At 35.8% G+C, this 5,309-nt stretch overlaps 1 long non-coding RNA gene across 1 annotated transcript in view; it reads right to left on the bottom strand.

Moving 5' to 3' along the window:
* The window catches only part of LOC106474555, a 9,951-nt gene extending 5,898 nt beyond the window's left edge, over window positions 1-4,053 (bottom strand). Inside the window, exon 1 of the long non-coding RNA XR_001291755.2 lies at window positions 3,777-4,053. This is a non-coding gene — a long non-coding RNA (uncharacterized LOC106474555). The remainder of the gene's footprint in view (window positions 1-3,776) is intronic.
* Between the last annotated feature and the right edge of the window lie 1,256 nt (window positions 4,054-5,309).

Genomic DNA, 5,309 nt, shown 5'->3' with positions numbered 1-5,309 from the left:
AGTGGCACAGCGGTATGTCTGTGGACGATACCCGTGGTGGGCAGAGTACAGATAGCCCATTGTGTAGCTTTGTACTTATCTACAAACAAACAAAATCCTCATATTATTCTAAAAAGAACGTATTCCACTTCTATCGTGCACCAAGATGTAATCAAAATAAAAGTATAAAGAGTATTGGATTTCCCTTCTTGCATGTGACACGATAGAAGCAGTAGGTGGACACACACACATATTTTGTATTCTTCACCTCTGCAACATTTACACGCGAACTCCTACTCTAAATCTGTTTTCTCTCCTTGATTACATAGAATGAACACGATTACTTGTGCTTTACACTTACAGAAACTTTGATAACAAGATGAAATTTCAAACTTCATCACTGCCTTTTTGGCTCATTTTTTATTATATTTATTGCAGTAGCAAGCGGCGATTGTGTACAATCTGTGGTGAACTTATCCTTAAAGCATGGAATATCACGTTTGTTTATTTTTTCTACAGACGATTGATGTAAATGTAAGCCCACAAGAAATGCAAAAAATAAAGCAACTAAAACCAGCTTTCAAAAAGAAGAAGATGCGGTACCATCATAATTTTAGTCCTGCGATTAGCTATTATCTATCACTGTTTTGATGACGTTTTGTTTGTTTGTCTGAGAATTCTTGGGTTGTAAGAAGTTATTTATAAGCATATATTTAGATGCTTGACGGAAAAAATCACTTAAACTTTAATGTCAGCAGATATTCTTATTCCATTGGAGAAAGAAACCAAGTCAAGGGTAAATGCTTAACAGGGACATACAGTTGTACAGACCCATTTGCTAATTATCCAACAGACAAGCGACAGAAACCATTACAAAACACCACGACTTTACATTATTATAATAACGATAATATATACAAAAATATGAAGAATCTGACAGCGCAAGGACGTAGTCTTAAATGTATGTAAAATTCATACAGGACAGAGAGAAAGAAAACATGGATAGAAAGACACATAATAGAAAGCTAATAGATATAGGAATACATATGGTAAAATAGAGGGAATATTAAAATAAGCCTGTTTTATGTTCCTTATGTCTGCCGTCCTTCAAGGGAAGCTTGTAGATGTATGTACATGAAACAGGTTCAGCGGGAAGTCCGCTCGGCGCTTCACTAAAGTGTTGTTTCGAAAAGCTTGCCCATTGGTGGTTTCAAGGTAATTTGAGCACAAACTTCGCGGTAGCGGTGGTTAAGCAAATGAAGACAGAAGTACCTAGCTAGTTGAATTCAAAAATTCACTCCAATTTATGTACTTCATAAAGCCGTGTCTTCGGGTCCGTTTACTATCACATAAAAGTCGTACTTCGTTCTAAAGTAAAACCCAAAACTGTTTGTTTTCGACGAACTTTAATAAGGAGATTTCTGTTTCCTGATCTATCGTCAGAGTGAACCGAGCTCGTCTCTCGGTAGATATATATATATGTGTGTGTGGTTTTAATTATCTAAATGCGCGCTGGATAATAAGCAACGTTTTAAAATGTAAAATAAATAGACAATGGTGTCGTTCTTGCTCCAACGAGGAGTGATACATGTTATATAACAATATCACATTGTTGTTTCCATCTGTTGCATTATAAATTTGCTCTTCTGTTCTCTGTTGTTGTTGGTTTGTTTGTTTTTTCAGTTGTTACACTATCTCAGGATAGATATCGTTATAACACCTCTGATGTCTAACACGTATTTACTGTTTACGATTCATAGACAATTTGTCAATGTATTAAGATGAATATTTACGTGTTCGTTTGATTTAGATGTTTTTTTTTTGTATGTCTAATATCAGCGTTGATGGTGTATGACATTAATAAAACTTACACGAGAAGTTTTACACAGATAATTTATATATATTGGCTGATTTGTTTAGGCGAGACGGGCGTAGCCTAATGGTTACCATGCGCGGAGAGTGAATCCGAGGGTACATGATTGGCGGGCTGTTACCGTAAAAATGCACTTTGGGACTGTGAGTGCGCTGTAAGACTGACAGTTAAATCCTACTGTTCGAACAGACAAGGGGGATCCAAGTGTCGGCGGTGGATACTGTTGGTTAAAATTCGGGGTTCGATTCCCCTCGGTGGACACGACAGATAGTTCAATGTAGCTTTGATCTAAAACAACAGCAAGAAGAATAAGATACCATTGACTAGCTAGCTGCTTTCCCTCTAATATATCGTTTTAACAAGAGAGATGGCTCTTGCGTAGCTTTGCGAAAAAAATCTAAACAAAAGACTTTGAAAGTCAATGAAAGAAAGTGATTAGCAAGAAGTTGTAAAAATTTTATATTGTGATATAAATTAAATCAGATTTATAGTTTGGTTGTTGTTTAGCGCAAAGCTACACGATGAGTTATTTCTGCTCTGCCTACCACGGGTATCGAAACCCAACTTTTAGCGTTATAAGCCTACAGATTTAACGCTAAGCAGTTGGGAGCAAATCAGCTTTAATGATTTTTATAACTGTAGATTGGATGACAAAAGTTATGTGCCACCAGACGTCTCCAAAATAGATAATACCAAAGTAGGAGTCAGTAATAGCTTACAGAAGGCTCAATGCGATGATTAAAATAACACACACACAAAAAAAAACAATACAAGGAGCCCAGACCTGGCATGGCCTGGTTGGTTAGGGCACTCAATTCACAATGTGAGGGTCACGGGTTCTATTCCTGTCACCAATCATGCTCGCCACTTCAGTCGTGGTAGCGTTATACTATGCGGTCAATCTCACTCTTCGTTGGTAAAAAGAGTAGCTCAAGAGTTGACGTTGGGTGATGTTGATTAGCTGTCTTCTCTGTAGTCTGTCACTTCTAAATTAGGGACTGCTAACGCAGATAATTCTCGAGTAGCTTTGCGCAAGGTTAAGCAAACAACACAAGGGCACATTCGGTGATGTTAACAGATTTTTTTTCAGGACAATAAATTTGTGAGTTAAATGAGGCCTTAAAAGAAATTAATTTCAAACGGAAGAATAGGAGTTTAAAGGAGGCGAAATCGAAAATTCGGGGACATTAATACAACTTAAAAAAAAGGAGATTGGATAAAATCTTAATATAAGTTAAGAATTTAAGTTAATAGAATTTAACAGCTAACTAAAAAAAAACAAAAAACGTTGTGTGAAGTGGATAAGACTTTGAAGAGGATAAAGCTTGGTGAAATTAATTCAGAAAGCGAAGGCCAATTTACAGGAGACTAGATTCAGTGAGAAGATTAAGATTTCATAGGAGACTAAACTCACTGGATAAACAGAGCTTTACTGGAGACTAAAGTCGGTGGACTTTGAGAACGCTTATTCTTTGTTCCATTTACGTGCTTTTGCTGTTTTTTCGTTGTGTTTTTAACCAAACCTTTAGGTTTTCTGTTCTCAGTGCAAAGCTACAAAATGGCTATCCGGGCTCTGTCAATCGTGAGAATCGAACCCAAAATTTTAACGTTGAAAATCCAAAAACTTACCGCTGACCCGCCGAGGAACTAAACATTTATGTTATATCACCTGAATTTTCAGTTCGCCTCTTTTTTTATAATGTTGTTTAAAAAATGTCAAGTGCGGTAAAGCTTTTAAAATTAAGTTAATAAATGACAGCCCGCATCCCGAGTGTACACCACTAACGAGGAAAAGCATCGCTTTATTATTGTCAACTATCCACTCTACATGAAACAAAAATGTCTCGTTAAATGCAACTCGGTAAAATTATGAAATCAACCTCTAAACAACAACAAAACAAAGACAAGTATTTGTTTTACTTACCCAAGTAACGAGTGATATTACACTCGTAGTAGCTCGAGTACAACTTTTACTCATTTCGGTTTCTTGACGAAATTTACTCCCTCAGAGAGACACCATATCAAAATATATTATTTGATAAGTAGGCGTCCGTGGTCGTATATGAACCAAAAACTTTTGTTACAAGGAAAGTTTATTGAAAATGCATGGATAATAGAAAGAACATCTAATATTTCTCGGATCTTCCTATTTAAAATGCATCCGTTTGTTTGGTGAAGTTAACGCCATCTTTCTCGTTCTGGAAAATGTTTACCTGCTCAAGATGTTTAGCGCCTCGGAACCTATATCCAGGTGCTCATGGAACTCCCCATAATGCAATATCAGCAAGCATGCGCAGTAAGTTTGTGCTTGACAACCGTGAAGGTTAGTGTTTTTGTTTTCCAAATTGTTTAACAAGTTTAAGTAATTACAGAAACACGAGGAAAAAGTTTTGAAACCGGGTTTCAGAAAAAAAACGAATGGTCTAAAAGCGACTTACACTGAACGACGTTGGTTGGTTACATATTTATTTCACAAAAGGAAATAATAGCCAAACATAGACGCCCGACAAAAAAATTGTTGCACTTTCAAAAATCAGTTGTCGAGTTTTTCTTATACTTCGAAGAACAAAAGTATATTTCCCACATATTTTAGTGATCCAATATCAAGAAATTATTAGCATTGGGTAATGTAATAATATTTTAACTTTAGCTCTGTGCAATTTCGTCACTCAAGTACAAATAAATAAATCGGGAAAAATAATTATCATTAGTTCACAGATCGAGAACAATTTAATAAATTTATTTTCAATTTAATGAGAATGCTCTTGACGTTTTACATAAAGTGTTTTATGATAGCTGAAACCAGCATAACTTTGTGACTGGAAATAATAAACAAGTGTCCAAGGTTAGTGACTAAATTATAACTTTTTAACTGATTATAAGAAAGAAAAAGGAGGTTCAGATCTGTATGCAGAATGTTTGAAAGTGAAGTTCTAATTTATGAGATCAAAATCCAACACATATTGTTCGAAGCACAATCAACGTGCAAGGCATGCTAATGCTACAGGGTTCTGGAGGCATGCCCCCCCCCCCAGAAAATTTGTTTTAAAAATAGACGCTATAAGATTAAATCTGGAAGCAATTTTGCAGGAAACATAGCTTAAACAATTGCATAGCTATTCACATAAAATCCACAAACATACAATGAAAAGTCAACATACATTTGTATGTACGCTTGACTTGTTTTAATATATTATTTTGAAACAAATACACTGTGTTGCTGTTTGTTTGTTGTTTAAATTTATCGCCAACAAGTCATAGACACCTACTGTAGAGAATCCGGCTTACAAAACCTGACAGTAGCAATACGGCTTCGGGATTTCCAATTAAAAAATATCAAAAGCAGCCATTGCATGTAACTATTTCAAGCCAAATTAATATTGTTACGCCTCCAGTCGTTAGTTAATTTTCTGTAACTTCGTTCCGACGAAATTTTAGCGACACAAGTCCTTTCTTA

This window comes from Limulus polyphemus, unplaced genomic scaffold, assembly GCF_000517525.1.
Source record: "Limulus polyphemus unplaced genomic scaffold, Limulus_polyphemus-2.1.2 Scaffold7351, whole genome shotgun sequence".
In the NCBI taxonomy this organism is placed as follows: Eukaryota; Metazoa; Arthropoda; class Merostomata; order Xiphosura; family Limulidae; genus Limulus; species Limulus polyphemus.
Note: the sequence above shows the minus strand (reverse complement) of the source record. Positions and strands in the feature narration are given on the sequence as shown.